This window comes from Papio anubis, chromosome 8, assembly GCF_008728515.1.
Source record: "Papio anubis isolate 15944 chromosome 8, Panubis1.0, whole genome shotgun sequence".
Lineage (NCBI taxonomy): Eukaryota > Metazoa > Chordata > Mammalia > Primates > Cercopithecidae > Papio > Papio anubis.
Window position 1 is genome coordinate 8,742,999 of NC_044983.1, and position 26,506 is coordinate 8,769,504.

General features: G+C 41.7%; 1 protein-coding gene across 9 annotated transcripts in view; it reads right to left on the bottom strand.

Moving 5' to 3' along the window:
- Positions 1 to 26,506, bottom strand: part of MSRA (methionine sulfoxide reductase A) — a 390,657-nt gene that overhangs the window by 218,392 nt on the left and 145,759 nt on the right. The window lies entirely within an intron of this gene.

The window sequence follows — 26,506 nt, forward strand, 5'->3', positions numbered from 1 at the left end:
GATTGTGAATTTTTCAGTTTCTCTTTTAGTTCTGTCAATCTTTCTTATACACAGTTTAGGCTATGCTATTAGCATACACAAGTCTATTACTGTGTATCTTCTTGCTATTATTGTTATTGTTTAGTATTTTTAATGCTATTAAAGCCTTTTGTTCTTAAAATTATTTTTTCTAATATTAAGATGCCTACATTACCTTTTTTGTATTCATTTACCAGGCGTATCTTTTCCAAGTCTTCATTTCTAACCTTTCCATGTGTCATTATTTTAGGTACATTTCTTGCAAGCAGCATATAACAGGATTTTGGTTCTTAGCCAATTTGATATTCTCTTCCTTTAATTAATGATTTTAATATATTTACTCTGGCTATTTAAACTTCTTTCCATAACCTCATTTTGTGTTTTCTACTTACCATCCTCCTCCTTTTATTTCTTTTCCCTCATTTTCTATCTTCTATTAGTCTTTTCTGACTGCTCTTGACCCTTGGACAATTTGGAGGCAAAAAGAAAAAAAAAATTGTTCTAGTGTTTACCTTTACAATTGTTACACACCCACTTCACTATCATGTTTTCCTAACCAAGTTTGAAGTATTTCTGACCTTCTCCCAAACTCATGGCCCCTCACACTGAACAATCTCTATCTCATTACCACAGTGTAAAGATTTGTCTTTTTATATTTTTTTCTAACACACACACAAATGGTTTTCTTAAAATTGTTTCAGTGATCAACATTTTAATCATTTTTGAATTCATTACTGTTTCTTATACTTTATGTCATTCATTTACATTAATTCTTCATCTTGTTGAAGTATTTTTAAGAGGCTTTATAGTAACTGTGTATGAGTTATGAAATCTCTTGTTTTTTTATATCTGAAATATTTCTATTATGTCTGTACTACTGAATGAAAGTTTAGCTGGGTATAAATTTCATCAATACTTTGAAGATGTTACTCCATTATTTTCTCATGATCACTGGCACTCATAAGTCTCCTGTCAGTCTGATGGTCATTTCTCTGTAGGCAATGTCTTTTCTTTCTATAGTTATTAACATTTTCTCATTAATATGCTGGGGTTTAATTATTATAAATCTAGATGTCATTAATTTTTATTTATCTTGCTTAGGGCTTAAAATACACTTTCAATATGATTCACATCTTTATTTCTAAAACATCTTCAGCTATTATATTCTCAAATTGCTTCTCCACTATTCTTGCAATTCTATTTCTCTGGAACTCCTTTTACATGTCAGTTGGGACATCTCAACTTATCCTTTGTGTCATTCAACTGCTGATTGATACATTCTTCTTTTCCCTGCTCTAGTTGCATCAGAACTATTCACTAGAACTATGAACTAAGTCCTTCATCAACTGGGTTCAATCTAAGAGTTCCATGTATGGAATTATTTCAATAGCTATTTTTATTCCAAGTTTTATATTTAGTTCTTTTGTTTTATTGTGCCTATTTTCTGTTGTATCCTCTTGTTATTCCTTCTCTGACCTCTTTGAACATCCTAAGCACACATTTTAAAATGTTTTTCAGTTTGTTTCAAAAAATTAACTTCATGAGTGAATTTATATTTCATTTGTTCATACTGTTGCCACCTTTCTTCATGATTCATATTCTTTAGAATTTGAGCTTATAGGCTCGTTTTCACAGTTGCACACACATGAGTGTGTCACCTTGGGCAGATGGCAAGAGGAGAGAAGCACTTTCAAGTTGTACTTACATGAAGGTGATTAGAGTTCCCAGGGTTCACTGCTGCAGCAGTGGCTACAACAAGAAACAGGTCAACCCTAGAGGACCTGAACTAAACCATAAAGGTATCTTTTACAGAATATATCTAAATTGTTCCTTACAAAATATTTAACCTAAGGTGACACTGATGACAGTGGTCTGAAAACTGGCCGTTGGAAGTCACAGACGCAATGAATTTACCTGTCACCACCACTACCACCTCCCCTAGGAACTTCTGAAGGACATCTACATTCTGTAGAAATAAAGTTTTAAATTGAAGGAAAAAAATATTCAAACTTACATCATGATTTAAGCACCTAAGAGACTTAAAGAATATATCAAATTACAACTGTATCACTGAATCAGATTTACATTTTTGACACAATCATTACAAAATCATTACTTGACAAGAATTTTCCAAAAATCCTACTAGATTGTTTTTATTTAGAATTACCTTAAGATTCCTGCATTTCTACTCACAATTTTAATCTGTCATTACTCATGAATATCTGTGTCTATGAGATTCTTTATTGTGAGATTTTAGTTTCCCTTAAGATTTGTGATCTCATATGAAATCTTCAGAAAGAACTTTAAAGAAAGTTCAAATTTTCATACAGCTCTTTTCCAAAACACATTGACATTGCAAATTTTGACCTGACTGGTAAAGATCTGAGATTGTGATTGTTAAAATGTGATTTTCTAAAAATAGCTAAGAGGCCAACCACTACAGCCTCAGCACTCATGAAAGGCAGTCTTCCTGATCTGACGTGTCCTATGGGATCGCTATGCAAATTGACTAGGGCAAGTTCTACTAACTAGTACACCCCATTCTCTGCTAACTAGCACACTCCCGTTAACTAGAATGCCCCACTCTTCACCTCTGCCTACTAAGGGTACCACTGAATAACAAACCCTCCAACAACAGATGGGGTAGAAAGAGCAGTCTGTCTCGTCAGAGTGGAAACCACCAGGGAGGCTGGGCTCTCATTAGAACATGTGCAGTTACCGCATGTTCCTTCAGCGTCTTATCCAAATGCTCCCTCTCTTCCAGCTCTTTCCCCTGCTTTGAGACTTCACTCAGAACACAGCCACGTACACAACAATTTCCAAGGCAGCCTCCACGCCTGGGATCCTAGAAGGTTAGGCTGGATAGGAGGAGTGGCAGTCATTCCGCCCTCAGGCTGTGTACTTGCCCCAGTCCCGTCACAGCTGCTGACCATTCAAAGTAACAAACTGGCTTTGCCTATTTTAGCTTTCTATAAAGTACACACTTTACACTTTCCTTTTTACCCTTTTATTTTTATTTTATTTTGAGACAAAGTCTTGCTCTGTCACCCAGGCTGGAGTGCAATGGCGCCATCTCGGATCACTGCAACCTCCGCCTCCCGGGTTCAAGTGATTATCCTGCCTCAGCCTCCTGAGTAGCTGGGATGACAGGCGCCCGCCACCACGTCCGGCTAATTTTTGTGTTTTGAGTAGAGACAGGGTTTCACCATGTTAGCCAGGCTGGTCTCGAACTCCTGACCTCAGGTGATCCGCCTGCCTCAGCCTCCCAAAGTGTTGGGATTACAGGCTATGAGCCACCGCACCCGGCCCTTTTTATACTCTTAGAGCAGCCTTTTTCTATGTAGTTCAAACCACATATCATCCATCTGAAAATGACTCTTAAATCGAGATGCTGAACCCCTAACCACCCACCTGAGAAAGCTTAAAAAAAGACAGGCATTTCCAACTCTTGCTCGGGATCTCCACCTGGAAGGCTCCCTGATACCTGAAATTCAATATAGCTACCACCAAGGTGACTACCAAATCACTATCTTCTGTCTCTGTTTTCACAGCATCACCATTTTCCCGGATCCTTCACAGAAAAGTTGGCAGTCCCCTCTGTGCTTCCCTCTTACTCGTTTCAAATGAAACTGTTTCCAGTCTCTCAAATTTTATGTCCTTTCTTTTCCCAGCTGGAGGGTGACGGCAGCCTCCTCCCTGTCCGCTCGCCTCAGCTCCCTCACTGCAGTCGTCCTCCCCGTCCGCCCGCTTCGGCTCCCTCACTGCAGTCCTCCTCCCTGTCCGCCTCAGCTCCCTCACTGCAGTCCTCCTCCCTGTCCGCCTCAGCTCCCTCACTGCAGTCCTCCTCCCCGTCCGCCCGCTTCGGCTCCCTCACTGCAGTCCTCCTCCCCGTCCGCCCGCCTCGGCTCCCTCACTGCAGTCCTCCTCCCTGTCCTCCCGCCTCGGCTCCCTCACTGCAGTCCTCCTCCCCGTCCGCCCGCCTCGGCTCCCTCACTGCAGTCCTCCTCCCTGTCCACCCGCCTCAGCTCCCTCCTTGCCGTCTTTCTCATCCCTTCCAGTCCGTCTCAATCTCATGCATTTTCAAAACTGTCATCTTTATTCTTTCAAACCACAAAACATGCTGGGCGTGGTGGCTCATGCCTATAATCCCAGCACTTTGGGAGGCCAAGGTGGGTGGATCACCTGAGGTCAGGAGTTCGAGACCAGCCTGGCCAACACGGTGAAACCCCATCTCTACTAAAAATACAAAAATTAGTTGGGCGTGGTGCCACATGACAGTAATCCCAGCTACTTGGGAGGCTGAGGCAGGAGAATTGGTTGAACCTGGGAGGCAGAGGTTGCAGTGAGCCAAAATCATGCCATTGTACTCCAGCCTGGGCAATGATAGCAAAACTCCATCTCAATTAAAACAACAACAACAACAAGCCCACAAACAGGTAAAATGCAAGAATCTTAAAGAGTCTTAAGAATCTTATTGACTAAGATTACAGGTGATTTTTATTTTCTTCTTTTTGCTCTTCAGTATATTCCAAATTTCTATAAGTATGCATTCTAACTGTCAAAAGAAGTTTTTAAAAGATGTTTATACAGACTGACAGTCTGGAAGAAAATACAATAAAATATTGGAATAATGGTTGCCTGTGCTTTTCTTTTGTATTTTCATATATTTTCCAAATTTTCTGTAATGGGCATGCATTACTTTTATAACCCACAAAATGAGGGCAGTTGTTGAAATTCTAACACCCATATCCTACCCTCAGCCAACCTGAACCTTTGTCTTACGGCCACCCTCCTGACTGTGTGCATACGTCACTTCCTACACCCCCATCTCCACCTGAGGAAACCCTGCCCATCCACCCAGTGCCATTTCAGGTAGAACCTTCTCTTTCCAGAATGTCAGATACAAAGCTGTCTTCTTGAAACCCCAAAGAATGTCTGAGCCCCCTTAACTCAGGCATGTACATAGTCTACCCTATGGAATGACTGCTGGCTCCCCTGTAACCCCCTCTCTGCAGTGAACTCTGAACATGGGGTCCACCTCCCTGGAGACTGTCACATAGCCCAGCATGCACCTTGTACATATGAGACTCCTCGGGTAGAAAAAATCTGCTGAATTAAACTGTAACACTTGGAAATTTTAACAGAGCATCTTTATCAATGTAGTATAGTTCATAATGGAGGGATTCCTAAAAATAAGAATGCCAGTTTATGGAGAATTCAGCCCATCCATTGAGGCGTCAAAAGTGGAAATTCAATGATTATACGGGGAGGGCAGGGAATGTAGAGTTAAACATAGAAAGAAAAAGAGCTCCCATTTCACCTCTCCCTTTCCTCTTCCAAATTCCTAGACTCTAGACGTGGATTCAGAAGTGCTGAATGGGGCATATTTCCATCAGACTTATGTGCTGAAACACTACTTGTGTGGCCTCGGGCAAGCACTCTGTATTCTCTAACCCTTTTTTTCCTCATTTATAAACTAGGAATAAAGAGAATATTATTCACAGTCACTGAGGGGATTTCATCTATGAGGTACTCAGTAAGTGTTCGTGTCCACTCTCCTCTCTCAGGCTCCCTGCCTGCGCCACCTCTGCCCTCCCCACATATGCAGGCACACCCTCTAAACCCCCTCTCAGTCCACCTGAGGTCACAGCGGCTCCTCTGGTAACCCTGATCTCTGAGAATCACAGCATGCTGTGGTACAGCCTCAGAGCCAGACCCCCGTCCTCAGATGAAAGGTACCATACTGCAGCCTCATAGCAGCCTCTCTGGACTCTGCCTGCAGAATTCCTGAGCCAGTTTCTCCATTTCTCAAGCATAGAACCCTCTGATTATCACCCAGCTCAGATGATCCCTCTCTAATGGCTACTTCTGAACCCACAGCTTTGCAAAAGCTTAATGCTTCTTCATATATTGACCTTCTTACCATCTCCTGCTCAGTATCACCAGCCAGGTCTTTGTCACCCAAAACCTGCAAAGAATCCAAGGGCAGGTGAGTGCGTGTCTCTGGGTCACACACTGGGATGTCTGAAGCCTTAATTTGTCATCTAAAAAATGAGTAGAACTAAATTATTTATAACATTCCAGTTGGTCACAGAATGATCTGATGACTCTGTGGGATGAAATAAGGAGAATCAAAATCTTTTTTCCTCTTTTTTTCTTCTCCTCAACTTTAACTGTGACACTACAATTGTGATCAGTGGGTAAATAAAATTTTCCCTACAAACAGCAAGTAAGTGGGTATCCTTTTCTAAGAAAGAGTATGAAGAAAAAGGAAGTTAAGGGAAAGGAATAAAGGAGTTTGTATCCACCAAATGCCTGCTACGAGCCACACACGGGTGTCTCTGTACATGTGGAATCCCGTGATAACCCTACAAGGAAGATGCTACTAGCCCCTACTTAAGGATGAGAAAACAGAGATTCAGAGAGGTTAGGTCACTTGCCCAAAGACACAGAACCAAGAGAGACTCTGGATTCCCATGCAAGAAGACCTAGAATTCAAAGCCAACGTCCTTTCTGCTATACTTCCCTGGAAACGACTTCAGAAGCTGGTCTCTGTGGACCACTATGGATGCCTGCAAGCAAGCTGAATTAAGAGCTTCCCTGTGCAGACACAGGGTTTGAAGGATGGTGCTGTGGTATCGAATTATTCATTACAGAGATTCAGCGACACCTGATAGATGACATGCAGTTCACGTGGATCTCGGGAAGGGCGCATAATTTTATGGAGTACCCTATTAGAGCTGCATTTTCTGTAGTGGGCATTTACTTGATATCAATAAAGTACATGTAGAGTCAGGAGCACAGACACAGCACACCACGTGCAGCGTGTTTCCAAGGTGCTCCTCTCCATGGCTCCCTGGCCTCTTCAAAGGCAGAAGGGTGACACCTTGATGAGACCTCTGACCAGGGCAACAAAGGGACCCTCAACTTCAGCTACAGTTGGATAGCTGTGAGTCCTTGATCAGAAGGTGGAACATAGGCAGAGACCAGAAATATCCTGAGCTCAACTCTAGAAAGGCAGCTCAGTGGATGAGAGACAGCCAGACCCTGGCCACGGACACACATTCCCAGACACCAACTTGGTGGCCTAGAGTAAGTCTCTTCTGGTCAGCTATCCAGGAAAGAAGAGAGCAGGGGAGGGGAAATTCAAAGACAGATTTCAGCTCTATGATGCTAGGAACAAGAAAGATGAACACGTGGCAAAAATGTAAACATTTCAGTGTATATTCTGTGCTCTTTATTTTTCTGAAACCTACATCATGTTAAATAATTCCACAAGACACCTTCCTTATCCCTACTCTTGATTGAAAACTACAAAATTTGAAAATACCTTCCGCTAATAAAAGAAACCATATAGTAATTAGCGTCTGATTGATATTTTCAGTATTTGATGGCAACTAATTACCTTCTGTCCACATCATTCCTAATGCTGCTTTAATTTGATTAATTTTTCTTTTCAGTCCCTTCCCTAATTTAAAATGTGCTCATACGCATGTGTACACTCCACTGTACCTCTGCACCGTGATTAATGCAGCTCCAGGTTCTTTATACACATTGCTGTATTTCAGCCTTGACCCCAGGAATATTCTCTGAAGAGTACCAGGTCTGTATTTACCAAGAGGGGTCAAGAATCAGAATTCCAAGGTTGGAAGGGACCTTCCTTCTCATCTAGCCTCAATGCCCTGCAAATATTCACGACCCCTTTCATATCACAGCAAACAGCTGTTCAGTCAAAGCTCAAATTACCCTCTGCCTCTTGAAGTAGCCCACTCCCCTCTACAGATCTAATGAGAGCTTGAAAGCTACTCCTACATTGAATCAAACCCCTGGAATGTTTCTTCCTTCACTTTAATCCTCTCCTTTGAGATCACAAGGGACAAATTTAGCCCCTCTTCCTCATGACAACCTGCCAACACTCTGACCCCTTGAAGACAACTCTGGTAACTCCATGGGCCTCATCGTCACCAAGCAGAAGCCAAGCTCCTTCATCTGCTCCTCATTCGACACATTTTGGGATCCACTTACTATCTGCTCTCCTTAGAATGTGCCCCACTGTGTCTGTATCTCTGAAGGACAGTGGAGCCACAGCTGCTCCCCAGGGATGGACAGGTGAGCCATGGATCTCTAGACAGAATGACCTCTGCTCATAGAAGCCTGGGCCTCTCAAACCAGCTCCCTGGAGCAGCACAGTTCTCCCAGCTGCTGGAAGGCAAGTGGTTGCTAGCTGGAGATGGTGACGATAAAGGATTAAATAGCCAGTAGCACAACGGTCCAAGAGAACCAAACTCCTCCTGAGGACCTGAGAGCAAGGCCGAGATCAGGCAGGCTGAGAATGAGCTGTAGAGCTTTAACAGGACCTGAGAAATATGCACATCAGCTGGCCTGAGGCAAAGAAAAGAAAGCTTAAGAAAAAAAAGATTAGATAGATATAGATAGATAGATAGATAGATAGATAGATAGATAGATAGATAGATAGATAGATAGCACCCAGTTTGCCAAAGAGGCATCCTTTAGTAATTTTCTATATCCTAAATGTGTCTGTTCATGAGCACTGCCTTTTCTAAGGTTTTTGCAATTTGCTTTTCCCTACTAGGGTGGGTAGGAGATCTATGGAATTTCAATGAGCCAATGACCATGACATTACAGTAGGTGTTGATTAATACAGTAGAATGCTCTCAGCTCCGGCTTAATCCTAAGAGAAAACATAGCATATATGGATGTGGGGAAGAGGTCCCAGATGAAGAAATTTCCATGAAAGGTCCCCAAAGCAATCTGCTGCCACAATGGGACCCTCTTCTTAGCATTCTTGAGAAGCAGTAAAACATCAGCGGATCAGCCTGGATCACTCCATTTCATCCCAGAAGGAACAGCAGAGCTGGGAGAACTATTAGCGAAAAGTCAAGCCTTTCAACTACCACATTCAAAACCGAGGCCTAGTCAAGAGAGCTGGTTTGAGATACTCAGTGTTTTCATCACATGTGACCCTTCCCCCATAGTCACCTGATCAGTCACCTGCTGTAGAAATGGGGTGAAGAAAACACTAGAAGCTGGGATTCTCTGCCACTAGCTTAGCCAAATCTCATAACAGGAACCATGAGGTCCAGAGGCTAAGAAATAACTTGACTAGCATCATGAGCTCTTCCCCAAGTTACTGTGCAGTGAATCTGAGGAACTTAACACTTCCCATTTCTCCTATGGCACGCCATACAGTTGTTTACACCTTATTTCTTTCTGGCGTGGATAGAATACTTCCTCTAACACTTTCCTACCTCCCAACCATTCTCCTCTCTTGGAAATCTCTGCCTTTCAGCATGGCTTGGCACCCGGTAGATGGTCAGTAAACACTAGTTCCCTTCACCTAGCACCTGCACCCTGCGTCCCTCCTCTCTGAGGCCCCGGAGTGTCACTCATTCAATGAGTACCCAGAAAACTAGGCTGGTGAGACATCTACACCAAATCGAGAGCTGTCACCATAAAGAGCATCAGCCCATCAACAGCTAAAGCCTACAGAAGTTTCCAGAGGTTTCCTTGAGACTTCCTCTTCAAGTCCCTCTCTATGACTTTTTGCTCCTCTAGTCAAACCTAAACTTTTAAAATTAGTTCTTACTCAACTCTGGGCACATTAAATAAATGAATACCAAGAATTTTTCCCACTTCTATCAACAACGTGAAGACTGTGATTCATCTAACAAGTATTTATATTCAGGGCTTATATCTGAGACTAGGCCCTGGTAATCCAAGACCAGTTCCTATCATCCAAAAGCACAGGCAGAGATGGGTAATCCATTCAATCTCTAATCATAACGCAAGGCGATAAACCTTATCCCATGAACAAAGACACAAAGAAGGGTTGAGGGGGAAGGACTGAGGAAAGTCACAGAGACTTCAAGGAAGAGTAGCATTTCAATTGAATACGTGGGAGGGTGTGAAGTGGTTAGAGTAAGGGATGAGACGACAAGGCCTCAACACAGGTTGAGTGAGAAGTTGTATGTATGTATGTATTTATTTACTTATTTTTGAGATGGAGTCTCACTCTGTCGCCCAGGCTGGAGTGCGATGATGCGATCTCGGCTCACTGGAACCTCCGTCTCCAGGTTCAAGCAATTCTCCTCCCTCAGCCTCCGGAGTAGCTGGGATTACAGGCATGCGCCACCATGCCCAGCTAATTTTTGTATTTTTAGTACAGACGGGGTTTTGCCATGTTGGCCAGGCTGGTCTCGAACTCCTGACCTCAGGTGATCCATCTGTCTCAGCCTCCCAAAGTACTGGGATGATAGGCGTGAGCCCACCTCACCTGGCTGTAGTAGTAGTATTCATTTTAAAAAGGCTAGTAGAGTAGATTGAAATTAGGTTCTACAGGACCTTAAATGTCAGACTAAGGAGTGCAGGAATCTTTCTAGTGACCAAGATTTCCCCAGCAAAGTAAAGACATGATCATAGCTGTACTATTAGGAGTGTCTCTCTCTGACGGAGAAGTAATCAAATCTCGTAGAAATGAGGTGGTGATGAATCCAGGGACTCTCAGTAGAGGGACTCTCAGCTCTGTTCACTGGCCTCCATGCACAAGACTACTACCTGGTCCAGCCCCCATCTCTAACCCATTAAAGAGTGTGCCCTCTCTGTCCTTGAGAAAAGGGGACCCAGATAATTTTTTCTGGTAATAGTTGAAGCTGTGGTTTAAACAGGAAAATCAAGGTCTTTTGTGAAAAAGGAGAATACAGTTGTTTGTTTGGGAAGGGTATGAAGAGGTATGTGGGGAGTAGCAAGAGACTCCAACCTGGTTTCTTCAAATCTTGTCTCACACCCTCATGCCATTCTTCACATTGAGGCTGGAGCAATCATTCTAAAATGCAAAGATGATCCTATCATTTCCATAGTTCTTGATGCCCTTTGTAAAAAGTGTAATTTTCTTAATCCAGTTTATAGCTAAGTGGGTGAATGGTGACACCAGATAACCACAAGAAGAATTGGTTTGGTGGGAGAATGAAGCTACTATATGTTGAGGGCCTAGCTATGATGTGCCCATCACCACCCTATAAAACATATATATTCTATACCATTTAGACCTGCCTTGCCAAAGAGATATAATTATCTCCATTGAACAAATGATGATCCTAGGATGCAGACTGTAGTGATTTGCCATGGACCTAGAACTAGTGAGACGTAGAGCTGGGATTTGAACCCAGGTGTGAGTCCAAGCCTGTGTATTCCATCTCAACACACTGTCACCAAAATCCATTTGTTCTAAAAGGAATTGGGAGTGGGGAAATGAAACAGGGGTGGTCTTTGAGCAAGATGGGTCTTCACATTTTACATTAATCTTTCTCCCCACCCAAAACCTTTTGTACCATGGTCTTAATTTGACCCCTGCATTTAACCCTCTAGATTTGGTATTCATCTTAATTCCACCCCTACAATTTTTCATCAAATTTGTGGTCATTATTTCCTCAAATACATTTTCTGTCCCAGTACCTGTCTGGGCTTCTGGTGACACTCCAATTGCACATACATTACACCACCTGGCATTCTCTCACAATCACTGAGGATCTGTTCATTCCATAAAAAGTTTTTCTCTATGTGCTACAGTTTGGATAATTTCTATTGACCTGTCTTCAAAATCACTGACTGAAACCCAAATTTGGCTGACAACCAGTATCTGACATTCTATCCCAGTGGTCTGTGGAGGTAAAAGAGTTAAAAGATAGATGGAAATGCTGGTTTACTTCATTAATACCTTTTAGTCTTATTTCAAGCACTGATTTCATATTCTAAATCACATTACAATGTTCCTTTGACCTGTGCTCCATTCCAAGTGTACCAGAAGTACAATCTGAAGTGCTTCTCAACTTCAACTCTCATGAAATGACCCATTTTGTATGAGATCCAACGCAAACTTTCAACATGATTCTGAGTGGTTTAATTCAAACCACTCTATCTAAAAATGCAAGTAATATTGACCTGTAAGTAAAGTGATAATAATACCTAAATACTCTCTGGGGACTTGTATCTGTGTTTTGCTAGTGTCACTTTTTATAAATTTACTTTTTAATTGACAAATACAATTTTATTTATAGTGTACAACGTGATGTCTTGATATATGTACACACTGTGGAATAAGTAAATTACGCTAAGTAACATACTTATCACCTCACACACTTATTGTTTTGTGGTGAGAACATTTAAAATCTACTCTCTTAGCAATTTTCAAGTGTACAATATATTATTATTAACTATCATCACCAAGATCTCCAGAACTTATTCTTCAAGTCTAACTGAAACTTTGTACCCTTCAACCAACATCTCTCCAGCCCCTGGTAACCATCATTCTACTCTCTGCTTTGATGAGTTTGACTTCTCCAAAAATTCCACATATAGGCGAGATCGTGCACTATTTGTTTTTCTATGCCTGGCTTCATTTAGCATAATCCTCCAGGTTAATCCATATTGTTGCAAGCGCCAGGATTTCCCCCTTTCTTAAGACTGTCTGGTATTCCATTGTATATATGTACTGCAGGTTTTAATCCACGCACCCACGGATAGACATTGTATCTTGGCTGTTGTGAATACTGTCTCGATGAACATGAGAGTATGAATATCTCTTTGAGACAGTGATTTCATTGCCTTTAGATATGAAGAAGTAGAATTGTTGAATGATATAACAGTCCTGTTTTACATTTTTTTACAAATCTCTATACTGTTTTCCATAATGGCTGTACCAATGTAGAATCCTACCAACAGTGAGAGTCCTCACAACACTTGTCATCTTTTGAATTCTTGATAATAGCCAAGCTAATGTGTCATTTAAAAGGGCTATTTAACTTCTTAAAACAGAGGGAAAGAAAACCTTACAAAACTATGAAAATATGGCATTTGAGAAAGGTCTACAAGGCCTAAAGCTTTATTATTATTTTTTTTTATTAAAAGCGGTTATGTTCAAGCCAAAAGTACTGAAGTAGGAGGCAACAGCTTCCTAAGTGGTATTCCTGCTGCATCTCTCACCAATCTAAACATGCCATCTTCAACAGGGCAAAGTGACTTAAAAAAAAAAAAAAAAAAAGTCACGTCACACCTCTGCCTTAAATCCTCTAGACTTCCTAAAGCATGCAAAATAAATGTTAAAGTCCCCACAATTACCCACAAATTACCCATGAATTGCCCTTCATGGTCTCCTAGTCTCTGACCTCAGCTGCTCCGCCTCCTCCCTTGCTGATCACAGACCAGCCACACAGGCCTCAGCCAGGCCACTCCTGCCTCAGGGCCTTTGCACTTGCCTTCCTTTTGTCTGGGACACTTTTTCCATAAATCTCTGCAAGACAACCTCTCTCACCTCTCTCAGGTCTTTTTCATTCATGCCCTCCCTGACTGCATTATTTTAAATTACAATCCCTCAACGATAGCCTGTCATTTCCTATTCTCTTCCCCTGCTTTATTTTAATCAACAGCACTTATCATAATCTGACATGCCATATGCTTTACATATTTACCTAATTTTCTGTCCCACCCTACTGGAGTATAAGCTCCTTGAGAGGAGAGAGATTTTTGTCTCCTGTTGCAATAAATAAATCATCTGATGAATATGTGAATAAATCATCTCAGTGCCAGACCATTAACTAGTTCTGCCATTAACTAGTAGCCCTACCCTGGGGAAGTCAATGTCTCTGAGCCTCAGTTTTCTCATCTCAGAGTTAAGTGTAAAGAACAAATATATATATACACACACACACACACACATATATACACATATATATACACACACACACACATATACACTTTTTTTTTTTATAATATGGAGCTTAACATACACATGGGAAAGCTGGGTGGTGCTGGTAGAAGTGTTTAACAGCCTCTTCGTTGTGAGGTAGAGTAAACACGTCTTATATGGGAGAAAAAAGGGGACAAAAACTTCAATAGAGTTACCGAAACCTTCACGGCAATGGAAAAGCTATTTGTCATTCAGTTGGTGCAGATGCCTGGTCATTTCTTATGCGTCACTGCAGACCTATGTATTAGGATTGGCAGCAGGATGAAAGTATGCACCAGCTATTCGCTCGGGAAGGCAGCTCTCATTTTCTGCCCATGGGAAGGTAGAGCCCCACACAGACTCCATGCCAGTGGGCTTTCCCCATTATGTGGCCACCCCACTGCATATCTGTACTGAAGAGCTGTCAACGTTAGGCCTGGTCAAAGACACACCTGCCAGGCACAAGTGGCAGAATTATGGAAATCAGGAAATTGGAAAAGGGTCATCACATTAAAAGATGGTTGAGATTCAAAGGACTGTATAGGGGTTTTTAGGAGAGAACAGACATATGGCCAAAAAAATAAGATTTCTTTTCCTACAAAAACACAGTGCTGATTCACCCTGAGTAGGCTTGGTTCTTGAAGGCCACATCTGAGGATGTGTTCACTCAGCTTATGCTAAGCATATTTTTGAAAGATCGTTTTGAGTTTGTTCATGGTAATGTCTACCATGCCGTATCACTGATTATTTCCATATTATCATGAATGTTGGAATCTCAGCTGAAATCTGGAAGTATATAGGGTGGGACCTACATCAGAAGGACATCCATCTGCAGGCACCACTGTTGCTCCCAAGGTCAGTGCACTCAGCAAGGAAATTTGGTCTTGGTCAACTATAATTCTTTGTCTAAGTCTGGAACACTGATGACCCAGGATGATGAAAAGTGTCTCTCCTAATAACACCTAGTGGTTATGAACACATAATAATACAATTATCATGGGCTTTTAAGACTCTGTACGTAAGAATTTAGGGAAAGTTCACAGGTTCTTGCATCATTGTTCACACTATTTGGGCCTAAGGTATGCCAAGCTAAATGTCTATTTCTCCATATGGTTCAACCATGTTGCTTTAACTGAATCCCACTTCCTAGGCTTTCAGTGGTAACATTCCCAGTTATTCCTGGAAAAATAGAACTGGCACTGTTTGATTTTGATTGCCTACCAGGAAAAAAAAAATGTGTACATTGTACTGGACCTAACAAATTTCATTCATGGGAATTGTTTTATTTTTATTTACCTTATTCATACACATTGTTCCAAAAAAGAATTTGAGAACACTTACAAAAATATATACATGAGATATGTATAAGATTAAAAAAGGAGTGGGTCAGTAAATATCTCCCCTTCTTGAATCCCCAAACATTTGGCAGTGATAACCACGGATAGTTTTACCTACACCTTCTGTGAGAACTGGAAGTATGGAAAATCTACTCTGGAGAGTGTCTTCTGCTACCCTCAAACTCATTCACAATTATTAAGCAGAGGCGTGAAAAAGCGCTCCAGGTGCAATGGCCCAGCTGTTAATCTTCGCTGTGGGCAGCATCCCTGAGTGGGCTTTGTACTTTCTTGACTGCTTCTCCATTTCTATCATTTCAACATTTTGAAGGCATTCCACATCTAGAAGCAAGACCTCCTCCAACCCTCAGGCCCTCTCTGTAGTAGCTTTTCTAAACCTGAGATACTGAGGATCAGGACTCAAACCTGCACTGCAGCACGTCCCCTGGTCACAAGATCTGGGGAGAGGACAACAGAGAAGATCGCTGCTCCGTGGAGAGAGCTTTGCCTGAGAACCTGCCTTCTGCCACCTGACAGTGTGCCTGCTTCTTGCTTTACTCAAATCTGTTGCGGCAATCTGTGTACTGTGGCTCTATTTTCAAGTATTCACCCAACTGGTTACAAATTTCAATAATCTGGTTAAATGCCCAAGTGAAAATGGTCATTCCGTCAAATTAAGGAGGTTTCTATCCCTTGTTAAATGGCTTTTGACTTAAACCACTATCCACACATATGCTTTGACTGGGGAATATACACTTAAAGCCACGCTCAGATACACGGAGCAAAACAGTAGGTGCGGAGAATCACCGCTTATCCTGCTTTCTTCAGCAAACTGGACCTCACAGCAACCAAAGAGTGGATAGAGAGAAGTCTCTGTTTATAGAAATATTTCAGCTCACAAATTTAAAAAATGCTAGAATTAAAATATTTGCAGTTTCCAAGCAAATAATGGATTGAGACAATGATCAGTAAGGGGTTGCTAACTTCACCAAAAGAAAAGGAACCAGGGCCGGGCACAGTAGCTCACACCTGTAATCCCAGCACTTTGGGAGGCCAAGACGGTGGATCACCTGAGGTCAGGAGTTAGACACCAGTCTGGCCAACATGGTGAAACCCCATCTCTACTAAAAAACAAAAATTGGCTGGGTGTGGTGGTGGACACCTATAATCCCAGCTACTCAGGAGGCTGAGGAGAAGAAGTGCTTGAACCTGGGAGGCAGAGGTTGCAGTGAGCTGTTGCGCCACTACACTCCAGCCTGGGCAACAGAGTGAGATTCTGTCTCTGAATGAAAGAAAAGAAAAGAAAACAAGACAAGACAAGAGAGAGGAGAGAGGAGAGGAGAGGAGAAGAGGAGAAGAGGAGAAGAAAAGAAAAGGAAAGGAACCAGGTATTAAATGCCTCCTGAATGAAACACACCACCACTTACAGATGCTGATCAGGCCTCTAACTCTTGGCTTGTAGAAAATACAAGAGGACAAATGAACATGATTATCTGGTCAAGACTGAAGGAAATAGGACAGGCTGAATTATTTAATTTCTTAAACAAATAAATAGCAAGGGAAAGAGAGAAAGAAAGAGGAGTGAACTTACAGATGAAAAGAAACCATATCAACCAATTGCAATGTATAGGCTATCTGGCTCATGATTCAGAGAAACAGTTTTAAAAAACATTTATGAGACAACAGGGGAAATGGACTCACTGGAGATCTGATGATATTTAAAAAGTATATTTTAGGTATTAAAAATCCATCTTATCTTTTAGAGATATATACCAAAATATTCATGGATGAGTTGATAGGGTAGCTGAGATCTGCTTTAAATATGCTAGGATAGAGGAGGGGGAGGGAGTGGGGATGTAGACAAGGCATATTTAGCCATAACTGAGACCTGTGGAAGCTGAGCGAGCAAGGCTTCATTATACTAAGCTATTTTTGTTTGAAATCTTTCACAATTGCAAAGTAAAAAACAAATATCTTTTAAAACTCAACTGAGAGAAATGATATTGACAGAAAATCTCCTAAAAGATAGCTGGTCCATTGCTTGTTTTAGATGTAATACAACTAACTTCTGGGTTAAACCAGAGCCACCAGACAAACATGCTAGCAACTGCAGGGATGCAAGGGTCAAATTGTCCCTTGTTGGGAGAGGGTCACAAGCCCAAAGGGAAGAGCAGTGTGACAAATAGCCACGAGACTCACGCACTGCTCACTCCAAGGGTGCCATCAGCAGTGCTGCGGAATGCCTTGCAGTACAGTGTCCTCCTAAGTACTCTTGAAAGAAATTTCTTTCTGGTTCCAGAATCCAAAATATGTGTGATTCCCCCAAGCATGTACATTTTTAGAATCAGTAAGTAAAACTGAAATCCATCACTGTTTCACACCCATTAGGATGGCTATAATTTTTAAAAATAAATAAATAACAAGGGTTGGCAAGGATGCAGAGAAATTGGAACTCTTGTGGTTCGCTGGTGGCAATGTAAAAGTATAGCCGTTGTGGAAATGATATGGCAGCTCCTCAAAAAATTAAACATGGAATTACCATATGCTCCAGCAATTCCATCTCTGGGTATACACCCAAAAGAATGGGAAGCAGGGACTTGAAGAGAGATTTGTACACTCAGGTTCATCGCAGCCTTATCCACAACAGCCAAAAGGTGGAAGCAACTCAAGTACTGATTGACAGGTGAATGGATAAACCAAATGTGGTCTATAGATACAATGGGATAAGAAGGAAATTTTCATACATAGTGAAACATGGATGAACTTTGAAGACATTATACTAAGTAGAATAAGCCATTCATAAAAGGGTAATTACTATATGATTCTATCTATAGGAGGTCCCTAGAGTAGTCAAATTTAGAGAGACAGGAAGCAGAATAGGGGTTACCAGGGGCTGGGGGATGGAGGACTAGACAGAGCTTAGTGGCTATGGAGTTTCCCTTCGGGAAGATAAAATAATTCTGGAGCTAAATGGTGGTGATGGCTGTACAACAATGTGAAGGTACTTAACACCACTGAACCATATGCTTAAAAAATGGTTACAATGATAAATTTTATATTATGTATATGTTACCACAATTTTTTAAAAATGAAGTCCATCATGCAACCAACTGATTTTTCTTCATGTTGTTGCTAGGAAACATAGAGCCAAATTTATGATCAAGTTTTATAAATTATGTAAGATTACGACATGCATTCTTTGCGTATTTCATTTCACTTACTTTTCCTTTGGCCTAATATTTACCTAATTCTAATGCATGTTAGCTGGCTCTGTCTTGCATATATTTTAATTTTCCTTTAATCCATTTTATAACAAGGCCCAAGATAAATGGCTGGGGAGAGTGAGAACAAGAAAAAGAATAATATGTTTTATATTATCTGCATTTGATCCTTGATTGCTCTGTATTTTTCTTAAAAATGCTAGTTGGGTTAAACTGAATAATGAGTAACTTTTTTAGTTTTAGTTGTTCTCTATACCTATGTTTCTCTTCTTAAAAAATTTAATTAACAGAGAAGCAATAGAAAATATTTGTTTCTCCTGCACATCCTGTTGAATGTATTTTCTCTGTAGAAATTTAAGAAATGTCCACCACATTTGTAAAATAAATCTCTCTCTCTCGTCAAAACTTAAAGGTAAAAAGGTCAGTCAACTGGGTGGTCGCTGTACACTACTGCAAAGAGTGAAAAAATTAGCCACATCTGATCAGCTCTACAGTTGAGGCCAAAAGAGAAATACAGTATTTTCTGAGAGCTCTGTATTGACACAGAAGCAAACAACCAGTCTCACTTGGACAAGTGGTGAGAGTGAGGCTGACAGAGAGTTTAATAATATGGGCTTCTCAGTATCCAGCCAATATTAGGTGAGTTATCAACTAATGCTGTCTGTTATCCTTCAAAATCCCCGAGTTACGGGACTCATCTGGTGTTATGAAGGAGAGGTGATGGATCCCACAGAGCCTAGTGATGTTGGCGTCACTCTCCCAGGGACTTGATCACAGCTCATCCAGAGTGAGGAGAGCAGGTGGTCCGCCAGGGAGCACCTGTCCGTCTGGTCTGTCATCCCTATGCCAAGGGCTTGATGCATCATTTCCTGACACTCTGACAACAGTCCTAGGAGGCAAACAGCTTTCTCGTCACGTTACAGATGAGAGATGGGGCTTAAGAAGGTGGGAAAAACTTGTCTAGAGTCAACAGGATTATAGGACTCCAGTGACCTGTGGGAATTTTGAATTCTTTACAGACTCCTCCATAACCTTTTTGTGGGAGGACGGCTTCACTTTCTGGTTCTTACTTACAACCCAAATGGGTGAAGTTGATGGATAAGTGATCTCTATACCAGTGAAGTGTTATTATATGAAACATTATCTAATCTACTCCCCTCTACAATGAATTCTGCGCCATCCTCCAACCTATAGTGCACGTTCCACGCTGTAAACATCCAAACCCACCCTCCTCTGTGACTCCATAACTTGTTCTTTTCTGGACCAGCCCAGGTCAACGTGGCTGCACCATAACAGCCCATGCTTTCCAAACCAAAAGAGATTTTCGACACAGGTTTTCAAAGGTCTCTTTCTCCTTCTCTATATTATCTGACTTCTCTACACTCAAGAAGAAAATAAAAGTTGAAATCATGCACAGGATATATAAAATAAAATGCATCTTAAACCATGTCTCCAATGACTATTGCCCCCTCAAGGTGCTTGAAATTACCCAGGGAGGAAGGCCTAATTTTTATCTCCCCAAGTGCTCTACCATTTAAGAACTTTGCATCAGCTAGCAGCCTGCAGTTCTGACCATCTTGTGAATTTAGATTGTTTGGCTAATTATAAACACATTACAATGTCATTCTTTCTGGCCTTTTTCCTGGAATGAGTGGTTGCCCCTCCAGAGCTCACCGAATGGGCTTCAGTAGTTTTCAGTCAAGATTCAGGGAGAAATTCACCACACCGGGACTCGGTTATTTACCAACATCATGCTGGATGTGTGCCAGTGAGACACCAAGACACTTCCCTTTGAAGTCTGACATATTGCCGGCTGCTTCCAATGATGTTTTCTTGGCTGGCAGACAAATAACCGGGGCTGATTCAAAACTCACCTCCCACTCACACCATGGGGGAAACAATTTCTTGTGATTGGTTCATCTTACATGGATCTCACTCTCTTTGGAGGGGCCGAAGGTGAGTACCCCAGAGAGGTGCACGTCTCTGGGCTGCTGTCAGCCGCGGGCCCCTGCTCTGGGACCAGTCCATCCACACAGCTGTTCAAGAAAAGGTCCCGTGAGCACTCGGCACCTTAGGCTGTCAACAGAGATGTGCCATGTGACAAACAGCACATTTTCCTAAGGCCTCGGCTTGGCTTTTGCTCCCCCCACTTGTTTGAAAAATCTTCAGAGAATCTGACCCAAAAAACATGTTTTCCAGTGGTTTGTGGTCAGAGAGACATTGCCGTCAGGTTACTGGGAGCCTAAAAATTCACGACAATCCAAAGAATTTGCAGAGGTACTTCTGCTGTTGCTGCTTGGTATCAATTTCTGAACATTAAGGTTTCTCACTGCAGAATTTTACCTTTCACCAAATAGCCTGGACACGAGTTCCTAAATGGTACAGGTTCATACCTTCAGATCCAGCAATCCCACTGCTGGGTATGTACCCAAAAGAGAGGAAATCAGTGTATCGAAGAGACCTCTCCACTCCCAGGTTTGCTGCGGCAGTTGTTCACAATAGCCAAGATTTGGAAGCAACCTAAGTGTCTATCAACAGAAGAATGGTAAAGAAAATGTGGTACCGGGGGAGGCTGATGCAGGTGGATCATGAGGTCAGGAGATCAAGACCATCCTGGCTAACATGGTGAAACCCCGTCTCTACCAAAAAGACAAAAAAATTAGCCAGACGTGGTGGCGCGCGCCTGTCATCCCAGTTACTTGGGAGGCTGAGGCAGGAGAATTGTTTGAACTCGGGAGGCAGAGGTTGCAGTGAGCCGAGATCACGCCACTGCACTCCAGCCTGGGTGAGAGCGAGACTTCGTCTCAAAAACAAAAAAAAAGAAAGAAAATGTGGTACACAATGGAGTACTCCTCAGCCATAAAACAGAATGAGATCCTATCACCTGCAACAACATTGTTAAGTGAAATAAGCCCGGCACAAAAAGACAAACATCATGTGTTCTCACTTATTTGTGGGATCTAAAAATCAAAACAATTAAACTCATGGAGATGAGAGTAGAATGATGGTTACCAAAGGCTGGGAAGGGTAGGTAGTAGGGGTACGCGAGAAGATGGGGATGGTTAATGGATGCAAAACATAATAGTGAGAAAGAATGAATGAGACCTAGCATTTGATAGTACAACAGGGTAACTATAGTAAGAACTGTATATTTAAAAATAACTAAAAGAGTATAATTGGATTGTCTAACACAAAGGATAAATGCTTGAGGGGATGGACACCCCATTTCCATGATGTGATTACTACACATTTCATGCCTGTCTCAAAACATCTCACATGCCCCGTAAATACATACACCTACTGTGCACCCACAAAAATTTTAAATTAAAAAAATAAATAATGATGAGTTCAAAGAATTTTGAGTTAGCAGAATTTTTTTTTTAATGTTTCAATGTTCCAAAACAAAGTCAATTCTCAGTAATTGAGAAGAAAGGGTCTTAAAGGCTACATAGCCACTTCCGAACTGGTTAAGGATGACCACTCTAGCATCTGAATATCTCAAGTAATGAAGAAATAATTACCCTACATCCCTAGAAAGTATTAGTACAATATTAAAACTGCAACTGTAAAATCAGATCCATTCCCTTACCCTTATTGAATTATCATAAACTAGGTTTTATAAATATGAACTAACTTTCAAACTGAAATTATTCAGAAAGAATACAACAATATTTATTGAATATAATCTCCAAAGTTAGCATAACTACTAGTGTGGATGTGACATTATATACAATCCAATCTACGTCATTGAAATTTTTTCATTTGTTCACTTTATTTTGTCTATCCAAGTTCATTATTTTTCCATTTCTACTTAACTCGGTGTGTATTTACTATTCTTGGTTCAATATTTTATAATATACGACCTCATTACAGGGACACATTATATCCTAGCTACCTAATATCCTCCAGGTTTATCCCTCGTTATTTCAATATAATTGTTCATAGCACCCTTTTCACTCTCAAATGTATCCTAGTTTGGATGACAAATTTATGTTCAAAGATAGTAAAGTTTACTTTTTTATTCCAGACAGAGCCTCGCTCTGTTACCCAGGCTGGAGTGCAGTGGCACGATCTCGGCTCACTGCAACCTCCGCCTCCTGGGTTCAAGTAATTCTCCTGCCTCAGCCTCCCAAGTAGCTATGATTAGAGGTGTATGCCATCACGCCCAGCTAATTTTTTGTATGAAGTATTTTTTAATTGTACCAAAAATCTTCACAAATTAAGCTTGGAATCCCCCGCCCTGCATTTTCCAGTCTTTTCAATTAGTAAGCTTTGACTTTCTTGTGAAATTACATCTTCTTGACTGTGGAGTATTTTTAAGGCAATGAGTAGCTGGTCTGTGCTGAGAACAAACACCTCCACAGAGGCTGGAACCAGGCCCTCCACGTGGACAGAGTGGCCCGTGGTCAACGGACTGTCACTTTCATTAACATATTGACAGCCAGAGAAAACCTTTCTAAGACAGGCCCAGCAGGGTGGCAAAAGATATTCTCATATCTGAGGAAGCCTCGGGCCATGTTTCTTTAATCTCTGAGTGCCTCAGTTTATCTGCCTATAAAGGAGCACAATGATGCCCACTACACAGGGCGGGCGCTCTAAACATCAAAGGGGTGAGAGCCAAAGGGCACTCAGAGCCACCAGGAACAAAGACAGGAAGTAATTGCAAAATGTGTGGCTCCACTTCCAGCTTGCAAGCAGAGGGCTCCCACTGACTTGAAAGAGAGCATCACACACAGGCAGGAGAAGCCCCCAGGAGGACGAAGCCTATTACCTTTGTTCTCATTGTCTGAAAGGGCAGAGGAGAGGGAGAGCCACAGAGGAAGCTAAGAATGGTGGGGGCAGAAAAACAAGACCAGAAGAAAAACTAACTGTTGGGCTACAAAAGAAAATCTGTGAAGACTGTAGGCCAGGGACAGTTTCTAAGGAATCATCTATCTATTCTCTGATCCCTTGATATGACCCATTCATGCATTTCTCACATTGGAATGCCTTTATCCCGCACTCTATCTGTCCTTCCTGACATTTCACATTCTAATCTAAAAGCTTCATGGCAGTTCAATAGTCATTTGTAGAGCGGATTAAATTTCAAAGTTCTTATGTTGGTAGCATTCTAAAGGTAAGGTATATTCAAATGATTAACCAATAGATAATGACATTGCGGCCAGGTGCAATGGCTCATGCCTGTAATCCCAGCACTTTGGGAGGCTGAAGCGGGAGGATCTCTTGAGGTCAGGAGTTCAAGACCAGCCTGGCCAACATGGAAAAAATCCCATCTCTACTAAAAATACAAAAAAAAAAAAAAAAAAAATAGGTGGGTGTCGTGATGCACGCCTGTAATCCCAGCTACTTGGGAGGCTGAGGCAGGAGAATCACTTGAACTCAGAAAGTGGAGGATGCAGTGAGCTGAGATTGTGCCAGTGCACTCCAGCCTGGGCAACAGAGTGAGACACATCTCAAAAAAAAAAAAAAAATGATATTGTAATTGGTGATGCTATTTTATCACAAAATATGAAGACCTCCAAGGCTGAAGAATGGGTTTGAACAAGTACAAGTGCCATCACTGTTTTGGCGAACTCACAGTCAAGGGAATGTAAGACATCCTCTTGTGCATGAATACATGCTACTACGGTCAAATGGAAAAGCATGATAGTAGTAGGAGATGTTGCTCCAACCAGTATTCTCCCAGCAAAGGCTACTTCTCAAGACTCCTTCAGGGCACTCTGAGAAGGCATGCAAGTATACAAATTGATGTGCTAAATGGGCTTGACTGCAAATCATACTTTTGTGCATGGATCCAGATGCAAGTTGTCTCTGAATCTCTCAGGCCTTCCCAGGGTTCCTTGAACCAGTGCAGAGAGAGTCCAGGAACATCATGACATGAACATGGATTCAGGGTCAATTAGACTTGGGCTCAAACTCTAGTTCCACCAACCACCTCTGTGGCCAAGTGGCTCTGGATAAGTCACATGGCCTCGCTAGGAAGAGGAGTATGAGTCCATCAGCTTTGCAAGGGGCTGGCAGGATGAAATGTCCAATGTATTCCCAAGAGTCAAGCATTGTGCTGAGCTGACCTTTCCATTGCAGTGATAAACCACTCAAATCCTCTACTCCACCCTAGGCCGAGGGACAAGCAATAGAAAGTGAGAATCATTCTGAAGACATTAATATGAAATGCTTGCATATACTTAACCAAAATAGGGCCTTAATTTAAGCATCTGGAAGAGCTAAACTGCACTTCTAAAGTAAGAATTCTTAGATGTCAAACGTATTCTATTTTATGATGTGTATAATTCTGCCTCTTCTATGTTGTTAACTTGTAGAAATTATGCACATGATTCATCTCTTCTAAAACCACACACGCTGGCCATGCACAGTGGGCCTCCCAGGGGCTGCCTCCTGCTCCAAGAGCCTTCAGTCCTGAATACATAAGAGGTAAAGGCCAAGGGCTTAGAGTTGCAGAGGCCTTAGAGCTCACCCGTCAGCCTCCTCATCGAAAATAGAGGCTTAGAGAGGGGAAGTTGCTTGCTGAAAGTCAAACAATGAAGGCCTTGGGTAAGGATGTTGAGTAAGCTGCCATAAACCAAACCTGTCCACCCCAACCCTCTGCTGCAAACAAACAAACAAACAAAAGGCTTGCCACAGAACCTTATTCCCTGTTATTTCCAATTCTGTAGTCAAACAATGCCATCAGCCCATCTGGTACTGAGTCTGCCCTTCAAGAAAGAAGTTTTACTTCAATATCACAACAGAGGGAAACCCACTAATAATGGGTTAGTGTCATTTACTATTTCCCAATATGACATAAGACCTAGTTTCTCATATGCCTGGGGTTGGCAAATCTGAGACTGGAAAATAAATAAATAAATCATCAAAAGAACCCTCTGAACATTGATACATGTGACATTTGCTGTCCCATGATAACAGACACCATGCTGGGACAGGAAAGTTAGCAAATCAAACATTTCAGCACATGTTTTAGAGAGTCCACTAGGTCTCCTACAAAATCAACTTCTCCATTTAAATTTCTGAGCACAATGATCTCTAATCATGTTTTAAAAGGTGATAGCCTACACAGAGCATGATTTACCAACACTGAAGTAGAACTGGGTCCCTGTTTATAACTCTCCAGCTGCTAATCCTCACTGATGCCTAATTCTGGTTCCATCTCTGGGAATAAGGGAACAATCTATTTTGAATGTGCTCATTTACAGACCAGGTTGTACTGAGGCTAATTTCCAGTTCAAACGCACTTCAGGGCTTCAAAGCAGTTTTGTACCCTCAAAGGAGACTACCATCAAGACCAGAGTAGGACAGAAGCCTACAGGAGGCGTGAAATCAGGGGACCTCACGTTTTTAGGATGAGAGACATCACAGAACCTGTCTAAAGGTGGAGGGGAAGGAACCAGGGGAGGCAGCTGAATGTCCAGTTGAAATTCCAGAGGACAGAGGATGTCATTTTCAGTGGGTAACACAGGGATGAACCCCAGAGCATTGCTAGAGAGAAGGGGAGGGGAGGGGAGGTGGGAGGGGGGCCCAAAGGAAGGAGAGGTAAGGAAGGAAAGGAACGGAGAAAAGAAGGCAGGCCAAAAAAGAGGGCCATGTGCAGAGATATTCTGAAGGAAGTTTAGATGACATGAGGCATGGAGGGAAGGAAACGCGGATTAAAAAGGACCTCTTCACCAAACAGTTTGGAATTTTAACAGAGAAGTTCTGCTCAAACACGTAATTATACATTGTAAGTATACCACTCAGGGATTGGACTTTGCTGAAAACATTTTTAATTAATGTTTTCTCTTAAGGAGCGTGCTTAATTCATGATGGAGAAGAAAGAGATAATTCCATTAGACTGATTTTTGTGGAATAACAAGTCAAAACTACTTAAATCCTAGTCTTTAACAAAGTGAGAGATATCCATGTGGGGAAAAAAAAAATCCCTGCTAGCAAAGAAAAACTCAAACCCTAAATTAGCAGGTTAATTCACAGTGTGGACATAAGAAATAGCATACTCAGTTTGATATTTGGTTGTCAACGTGAGAAAATTAAGCACACTAAATTCTATAGAATAAGCTTTTCCAACCCCAGAAATTACTAGGAACTCAATAGTTTTCTTGGCTGTAACAACTTGTAAATATCTAGAAGAGCCCAGATTTTGAAGCCCTGAGGACACTTGCTAAAACTAAGAAATTTGGCAC